The 9,825-nt window shown below is 33.5% G+C and overlaps 1 long non-coding RNA gene across 1 annotated transcript; it reads right to left on the bottom strand.

The window, feature by feature from the left end:
- Positions 1-5,865: 5,865 nt before the first annotated feature.
- On the bottom strand, positions 5,866-8,631 carry LOC104646824 (uncharacterized). The gene is made up of 2 exons (XR_003246484.2): positions 8,212-8,631; positions 5,866-7,526 (listed from the first exon to the last, which is right to left on the bottom strand). It is a non-coding gene; the product is annotated as an uncharacterized lncRNA (long non-coding RNA).
- Between the last annotated feature and the right edge of the window lie 1,194 nt (positions 8,632-9,825).

Raw genomic sequence — 9,825 nt, 5'->3', positions numbered from 1 at the left:
GCAATATACTCAGCTTCAGTTGTAGATAGTGCAACACACTTCTGCAACTTTGACTGCCATGATATAGCTCCCCCTGAAAAAGGAAACAAATATCTAGTAGTGGATTTTCTGTTATCAAGGTCACCTGCCATATCAGAATCTGTATAGCCTTTCAAGATTGGATTTGATGCTCCAAAACACAAGCATTCATCTGAGCTTCCTCTAAGATACCTGAGTATCCACTTCACAGCTTCCCAATGCTCTTTTCCCGGATTTTCGAGCAATCTACTGACAACACCAACTGCGTGAGCAATATCAGGTCTAGTGCACATCATTGCATATATTAGAATTTTAACGACAGAGGAATATGTAAATTTGGCCACGTTCTCTTTTTCCTCCCTAACTGTAGGACACATCTTCCTGCTCAAATTCATATGACCAGCAAGAGGTATACTAACAGGCTTAGCATTCCTAATATTGAAGCGCTCCAGTACGCGTGCAATGTACTTTTTCTGGGACAATAAATCTTCCTTTTATCTCTAAGAAGAGTAATTCTCATGCCCAAAATTTGTTTGGCATGACCCAAGTCTTTCATAGAAAAAGACTTACACAACTTTTTCTTCAGCTCGTCAATCTTGGAAGTATTCTTGCCCACAATCAACATATCATCCACATACAACAAAAGGATGATAAAATCAATACGCAATGATTTGAAGAAGTCTTCTTATAGCCTTTCTCCCCCATAACAGATTCAAACGTTTTGTACCACTTTCTTGAAGCTTGTTTTAGGCCATAGAGACTCTTTTTAAGTTTGCATACAAAATAATCTTTACCATGTACTTTGAAGCCCTCAGGTTGTTCCATATAAATCTCTTCTTCTAGGTCACCGTGAAGGAAAGTCGTCTTCACATCTATCTGCTCAATCTCTAAACTAAGACTAGCAGCCAAACCTAGAACTGTGTGAATCTAGGAGATTTTCACAACAGGACAAAATATTTTGTCAAAGTCAATACCTTTCCTTTGACCGAATCCCTTAAAAACCAATCTAGCTTTGTACCTGGGCTTCAACTTGTGTTCTTCAACTTTAACTTTGAACACCCACTTGTTCTTCAAAGCTCTCATGCCCTTGGGCAATTTTACCAACTCATAAGTGTGGTTCTCATGCAAAGACTTCATCTCATCTTGCATGGCTTCAATCCATTGATTCTTGTGCTCATCTTCCATGGCCTCCTCATAACATTAAGGTTCTCCCCCGTCAATGAGTAACACATACTTATTGGGTGAATAATGGGAGGAAGGAAACCGCTGTCTTGTGGACCTCTGAAGCGCAATATTTGATTCGTCCACAATTTCATGAGCAACAGGATCATCAATAACAATATCATTGTTATCATCAACATCAATATGTTGATTCGATACATGATTCTGGGCGTCACCATGTTATCAAACCCAACAACATCATGCACACTTGTGTGAGGAACTTCATCATGATGAACTATACCATCAAAACTTGAAAATTCTACCTTCTCTACTTTGTCAATATCTTCAATTGTTTGATCCTCCATGAAATTAATATCACGGCTTCTCACAAGTTTCTTTTCAATTGGATCATATAGCCTGTAACCAAATTCATCTAGGCCATATCCAATGAAGATGCATTGCCTTGTCATGGCATCTAATTTTGACCTCTCATCTTTCGGCACATGTACAAAAGCTTTGAAACCAAATACTCTCAAATGGTTATAGGACACATCCTTTCCATACCAAACACTATTTGGTACATCACTTTGCAAAGCAACAACAGGAGATAGATTAATAACATGTGCATCGGTCAATAAAGCCTCACCCCAAAATGAGTTTGACAACTTTGCTTTAGAAAGCAAACATCTAACTCTTTCCATCAAGGTCTTGTTCATCCTCTCAGCCAAACTATTAAGCTGAGGAGTCTTCTGGTTTCTAATACCTTGATGCTTGCAGTATTCGTCAAATGGTCCACAATATTCACCACCACTATCAGTTCGAATACATTTCACTTTCTTTCCAGTTTCTCTTTTAACTGAAGCCTGAAAATTGCTTAAAGACACCTAACACTTGGTCTTTAGTCTTCAAGACATAGACCTAAAGTTTTCTCGAGCAATCATCAATGAACGTGACAAAGTAAAGTGCACCACCCAATATCTTTGTCTTTATTGGACCACATAAATCAGACTGCACTAACTCAAGCAACTCTGTCTTTCTCGAAGGAGAGTAGGACTTAAAGGAAACTCTATTTTGTTTACCAGCCAAGAGTGCTCACATTTTTCTAATTTAGCACTTTGCAAATTTGACAATAATTTCTTCTTGGCTAGAACATTAAGTCCTTTCTCGTTAATGTGGCTAAGCCTCTTGTGCCATAATGTTGAAGAGCCATCGCTCTCAACCGCATTCACCATATCAACACAAGTAGAGGTCGTATTCCAATATAGACCACGACGTTTGTTACCATGAGCCACAACCAAGGAACCCTTAATGAGCTTCCATTTTCCATCACCGTTGGTACTAACATATCCTTCATCATCTAAAACACCAACAAAAATTAGGTGCAGACGAACATCAGGAGCATGTTTCACATTGTTCAAAACTAGTTTAGTTCCAACACTAGTATCCAAACAAATTGTACCAATATTAACTACCCTAGAAACAGTCTCATTACCCATACTCAAGGTTCCAAAATCACCAGGAGTGTAGGAAGAGAAAAAATCCTTCCTTGATGTCACATGAGATGCTGCACAAGTGTCCATAACCCAGCTTGACTCATCACAAGCAATATTTATCATGTTTGCATCAAGAAGGGTAACAAGATCTTCGATGGTGATGGTGGCTAGGCAATTTTCATTGCCATCTTCTTTAGTTTTCTCTTTGTTTTTGTTCTCCCTCTTCAACTTCCTGCAGAACTTTTTTGTGTGACCTTTAATACCACAATGATAGCACTCAATATCCTTAAGCCTGCCTTTGGATTTGCTCCTATTTTGTTCATTATGCTGAGAACCACGAGTTTTAATTCTCCCCCTAGGGCCAGTTATCAGGACATCCGACGAATAGGAACCTTGAGTTTTTCTTCTCATCTCAAGACACTACTCTTGGCAGAATCCATAGAGATCACACCATCCAGAGCAGAATTTAACAATGACGTTCTAAATGTTTCCCAAGAATCTGGTAGTGAACCAAGTAGAAGCAAGCACTGAATTTCTTCATCAAATTTGATGCCCATAGAAGATAATTGGTTCATAATCCCCTGAAAATTATTCAGATGGTTTGTCATCGGAGAACCATCATGATACTTCAAACTCAACATCTACTTTATTAAGAACATTTTGTTATTGCCAGTCATTCGAGCATACAAACTTTCAAGATGCTCCCATAGGGTTAGAGCATGTGTTTCCCTAGAAATATGGTTCAACACATTATCGTCGACCCATTGCCTATTGAATCCACAAACCTGTCTATGCAACAGATTCCACTCTTCATCTGTTTTATTATCAGGCTTTACAGTGGTAAATACTGGTTTGTAAAAATTCTTAACATAAAGTAGATCTTCCATTTTTCCCTTCCAAATGGCATAATTAACACCATTCAAAGTAACCATTCTAGTTGTGTTGGCTTCCATTGTTTTCCCCAAAAAATATAGTTATCACAAATCAAAGTAAATCTTTTCTGATGTGGAAGTTCAAACTGTGCTGCAACCACAGAGCATACTCAGATAAAACCTTGGCTCTGATACCAGTTTGTTGGGAAAACGCGGACAAGCACAAAAATATATATGGTAAAAGTAATGGAAATAAAATGGAAAAATAACGACACCAAGAATTTTACGTGGAAACCCTTCTGAATAAGGGAAAAAATTACGGGCCAAGAGGAGCAATTGATATTACTATAGTAAGGAATTTTACACTGTGCAGTCACGAATACAATACTCAAAGTGACTACTACACACTCAAAAGGAACAACACTCTTTTGGTTTTCGTCTTACTAAAATATAGCTCACACTCTATTTTTTTTCACTCACTATTTTCTTATGTAGTCTATGGATACCTCACTTTGCTCTCAAAATGGTTTTTCTCTCTAACTTGGTGTGTTCTACAAATGAGCAAGAATGCTCTATTTATATAAGAATAAAACCATGCATATGTCACTAATGACATATGTAAATATAGCAAAGTCAAGAATGGCTGCAAATCTTACCAATTTGCCAACTACCAAATCTTTTATTTTCAACTCCAATTACTATTCTTTTTTAACAATTGCTTGTACCAATTGAATAGCTAAAGTTGACTAAAAATAGGATGGATTCAACAGTTCTGCGTTCTGCAAAATGAGAGTACAGCTTAGCAAAAGTTATGTTAAAAATAAAGGATGGTAGTAGCAACAGAGGCAGGTATATGAATAGACCTTTCATAGTTGGTTGTGACTTAAAGTAAACTACGACGCTCATCACATGTTGTGGATGACGATCCTGTAGGATTATGTGCATTAACCTATAGTATAGAAAATAAGTAGATAAATGTAACTTATATTGTGGCTAACCTATTTCATAAAATTTCTCACACTAAATCAATTGTTCTTCGATAGTAGTTAATGAGGAATGACGAGGAATAAGAAGTTTTTGAGGAAGAGAATCTCTTCGAGCACAGTACTGTGCCTGACGGTGCTCTAAAAGAGCTCTCTTTTTTCAGCAGGAATTTGTTTGTAGGTGATCCGACGTTTAAGATTTTTTGCAATATTTTGTGAATTACTTGTTTGTCCAGTTTGAGTAGCATTCATTGGTATATTTTTTATCAGCCATGAGCGGAAGAGCACTAAGATTTTTCTTGTCAAAGTTGGGAGAAAAACATGCAACAAACAATTTAGAATAGCATATAATAAGAGTCTAACGTTAAGATGTACTATAACTAAGTGCAAAGAAGGAAGTGTAACCACGTACATGTGTTGATTCCCTCTTATTTGAGGCAGAAAAATTTGAGCTCCGAAAGCCTGAGAAAGCTAAAGTAGCTATTTGTCATATTAACAATGGAAGCATCATACAAATTTTTTCTTTAAATAAATAGAGGCAGAACAACAACTTCCAGATCAAGTGAGGAGAAAAAAGCATGTACGTTTGTGTTCTCTGCGGGACTGCTGGCGTACCAATTTTAGGGAAGAAAGACTCTGATTTTCTTTAATATGAACATTTAAGCAGCAAGGGAAAGCTGGAGAACATCCAGCGCAGAACACATCGGTTCGTTCACGTGGGCTCAAAACATGGGCAAAGCAATTAATCATCTAGGGAATAAAAGGATGAGCATCCCAATTCCCAGCTAAATGAACAGAAAGGTTAACATGACAGATAGACCCTCTGTCGTTCAAGGTACCGCACAATTGAAAAGAGGGAATTACCCGCCTGTCCTTCAGGTTGTCCAAAGAAAATTAGCTGGACGTCCACTTTTTTAATTATTTTGCGATTACTTGAGGAACCACCATGTACAAAGGAAATAGGTCGTACGTGACTTTTTTTATTGGTTTGGTAGTATTTGAAGAACCACCACTTCTATAGAATGATAATAGATTGTATTGATCCGTGCATTTTTATTTAGCTTGTATTTGAATTTCATTTTTTATGTGATAAAATTTGCTTAGAGGGTGCAATTTCACTTTTTATGTGATGAAATTTGCTTGAGGAGTAAGTCCAGATAATTAACATATCAAATATGCATATTCGAAGAACTAATAAGAGGACTATACCGAAGCACTACGAGCTTTACAACATAGTTTGACAACATAGTTCTTTTATTTCTTTAGAATCATATGTACTTCCTGATGAAGAAACTTTATTTTTTAAATAATGAAACCAATCATTCACAAAATGAAATCTCAAACAAAAAGGTTTACATATATTCATCAAACACGGCTCTATCCTAAAAAATTGTAATAGTCTAAACTCAATAATTTTGTAAACAAATCTACTTGTAGTTGTTGCTATGCTATAGGTCCTCTGCTTCTTCAAGTTTCTTACAAAAAAGATGGAGCATAAGAACTGACAATAAAAATTGTGCACACTATAACAACTTCCTGCTATATTATGTGTCATCAATCATACATTTCTCAAGGAATCAATATCCTCTAAAACTGAAAAAAGATTTCATTCTAATAATGAATATTAAACCAATCAACCACTTCAAGTGTTATGTCATTTCATTATCAAATTCTGCAAAAGGAATATGTCATCACAATCAAGAGCAAAAATATCGATACAACATCTCAACATGTATAATTTTTTCTCTTTTAAGAAAAACAAAAGTACTTAGTCATAGAGACTCATCTTTGACATCACACACATACAAATAAACCATCAATTTAAGTTATTTGAATATGTAAAAGGAAAAACAAACTTGCATACAACACAATCAAGTGGCCATAAATATAATAAAAATTCTAATTATGTAAATTCTCAAATACCTAATTTTCAAGTGCAAAAAAATATCTTTACGACATATTTTTTGAACAAGAGGGATATCATCAAATTTTACTTATACTCCTGACAGAAGTACCTCAAAGGTTTAACTTTGTGACTCAAGTATCCTCAAGTAAAATCAAACAATGATAACATAATTTCGCAGAGACTATGACTATTTCTGAAGGAGTGGTGTAGTAGTTGTAGAATCATCCCAACTGGTATGCCCTTACCTTGTATTTGAGTGTGAAAGTTCGACCTTGGCCAGTCAGAAATGTTCGCTTATCTTTTGTGTTTATAACAATTATAATCAATCATTATTGTCCTATTTTTGGGTGATAAAATATTTTCTATATTGATCAGTCGAATAGTAAGGAAAAATATTTAAATATTAAAAAATACCTATTATACATTAGGCTCTCATCAATCCTTGGCTGAAAAGAATCATGTTTCCTAAAAGCATCATAATTGATAGATGAAATATTATAACCTAAAAGTTTAGATTCTACAATTTTTTTATGATTAAATAAAAGATCCAATCAAAATTATTATGCCAAGGAAAAAATACAATCAAATCAATAATATGAAAAATAATGTTATTAGAGAAAGGTAACCGTGATGTTGCATTTTTTGAATTTGTACAACAAGATAATACAACAAAATTCTAACATACATCTCCTAGGAAGCATTTATAAATTGACATTATGTGTTTGCCTATTTTGAAAAAATAACTCTTAATGAATTTATTAATGAGTCCTTGGAATGCCTTTCCGCCGTTGATACGAAATACATCATTGCACAAATATTAATAGTTAAAAAAATCACGTATTAGCACCAACTTACCATAGTTGAGAACCGCAATAAATAGATCCAAATGAAGATGATGAAATAGATCAAAGGAGATAGAAAGGGAAACATATTTTTTTTAACCAAGAAAAAAGTAGCAAAAATTAGATTTTATCCAAAAATTCAAACTTGCAGTCATGGCAGTGACTCCAATTTCTCTTACCATATCATAAGTATTATAAACATGAGTCCAGAGGTAAGATAACCTAAATGTATGTTGAAATGGCTTCATGGTCTGCAATTTGCACAGTACAAAATATTATGACGCAACATAAATGTTCTTATACTTATATTTGTTCAAGATGAGTTACTTATGTGTATGTATATTGCACAAACAACATCTTGAATGAAAAATAGATAAAAGAGTAAAACCCACAGATCCGCTAGGAAAGAGCAAAGATTATAATACAAGATATAATAGATGTTAGTGTTAACAAATTGGGTGTTATGCAACGATTTCTTTCCTACACTATCGATTTGCTCAAAGAAAGAAGAAATCAATCATCATAACCTCATAATTTCTGCAACAATTATTAGTATATTACTATTACTACTGTTAATTCTTACTTTGGGGATGAGAATTTTGAGAGTACAAACAAACATTAGGTGGCCGTTCGGTAGTTCAATTAACTTATAAGAGTTGTTCAATCTATATTTTTCTTAGAAAAAAATTGAAATCAAAAGCATTGTAGAGAGGAAAGTGTCTCCTCTATTTTCTACGATCATTTCTTCGTCTCTAAGATAAACTTTCTTTCTTTAAAAGATAAATTTGCAGGTCTTTCTCGATCTTCGAAGTTCACAGTTGCAACAAAAAAAAAATTAGTGTAATCTCAGTCATTCCTACCTTGTGGAGGTAACAAGATTGTTACCGACACTTCATCCGTAAAAGAAATACTAAGGCTCAGATCTGTAATACTTACCACACGACAAGAGAGACTGAAATCACCGCGCCATAAATGCAAGCACCAATTGTAGGTTCAGATCCGATTTCTATCCATTTATGGTCAGAGAAAGAAGAAAACCATCATGATATTGTAATTTTTGCAACAATTATTATTATTTCTCACTTTGGGGTTGAGAATTTTGAGAAATCAAGCAAAGATAGCTAAGAGTCGTTTGATACATGTTTAATATAAAAAGGATGTTGAATTTTTATTTATTTTTGCAGAAAAATTAAACATGGCAGAAAGGAAGCAGTAATATATAGTGCCCTTTCAACGTCCTCTTGTACTCTCTGCAAATCCTCATTCTTTCCTTTGTGAGCTTTTTATATTTGTTCTCTGTGATAAGAGAGTCAGAAGAGAAGTGAAACAGTTGTTACTATTCTAGAAAGATGTAGAAAATCTAACGTGTCCATTTAGTTGTAGGATTAAAGACACATATAACATAATGTTTGAAAAGTCAAATATACCCTAACTTGAAATTTATTGACTTTAAGCTAACATGTTAAAATAAAGCTTTCTAATATAGTAGAAATATATAAAGAGATTTATGTTCTTGAAATTACTTCGTATATGTCAAAAGAAATGCAAATAAAATGAAGAAAAAAAATAAAGATGCACAATATATTTATCTATATATATTTTTTATGAATTAAGTTATTTGATACGTAGCTAAGTAGGATTCCATAGGCACTAATTTATAGAGTTATTAATCATCCAAAAAAAGTATTTATTATATATATGAACTCTATTACTATATCTAAAAGCTCTTGATAACAAAGCATCATCATCGAATTTAGTAATAAAATTCATACACTGATGGAATATGAATAAGAAAAATATATAGTTTAAATCGTAAAATTTAATACTTAATCAACTTAGAAATATTAATATAATTTTAGTCTATTAAATCACCTATATGATAATTAAATACTAGTAACCACTCCTACAAAACTGTAATATAATTATGTCACTGTAAAATATTTTAGTAATATAAGATAACATTGCAAGTTACCTAAGTCTGATTTCTTTTTCAAGCACATGATTTTAGTATTAATTCCTGATTTTTTTCAAGAACATGGTTTAAGTATTCATTCATCATCCCATACCAATTCACACGAGAGTTGTCAATATGGGCTAGCCCATCCCATTCGACTAACCTATACAGACTTTGACATTTTAGCGATCAGGTTGGGCTAGCCCATTTTTAGTGTGGGCCAGAAAGTCCAACCCACAAGTACGTGGGCTATAGGTCTGTCGGGTCAGTCCACTTTTTTAAAAATTATATTTTCTTATAATTATTAAATAAACTTATAAATTAAAAATTAAAAATATTATTATAAATATCGACAAAATAATATTACAGTTACTATTTGTTAGTCAAATCTATAAATAAAATTATTTTTATAATATTTATTAAGTTTTTTTTCAAGTAAAAGTAAGAATATCTAAATAGAAATATTAACCTAATTATTTTGAATTTGGACTCTCTTTAATTTTAAATTAGGGCAACTTACGGATATAGCTACCCTAATTAAAGTAATTATTCTCCTTAACTACAGTTTTAATAATTACTGGTCGTAGCTACATTTT

Source organism: Solanum lycopersicum, chromosome 4, assembly GCF_036512215.1.
Source record: "Solanum lycopersicum chromosome 4, SLM_r2.1".
NCBI lineage: Eukaryota > Viridiplantae > Streptophyta > Magnoliopsida > Solanales > Solanaceae > Solanum > Solanum lycopersicum.
The sequence above is the reverse complement of the archived record's forward strand: the minus strand, read 5'-3'. Positions and strand labels throughout refer to the sequence as shown.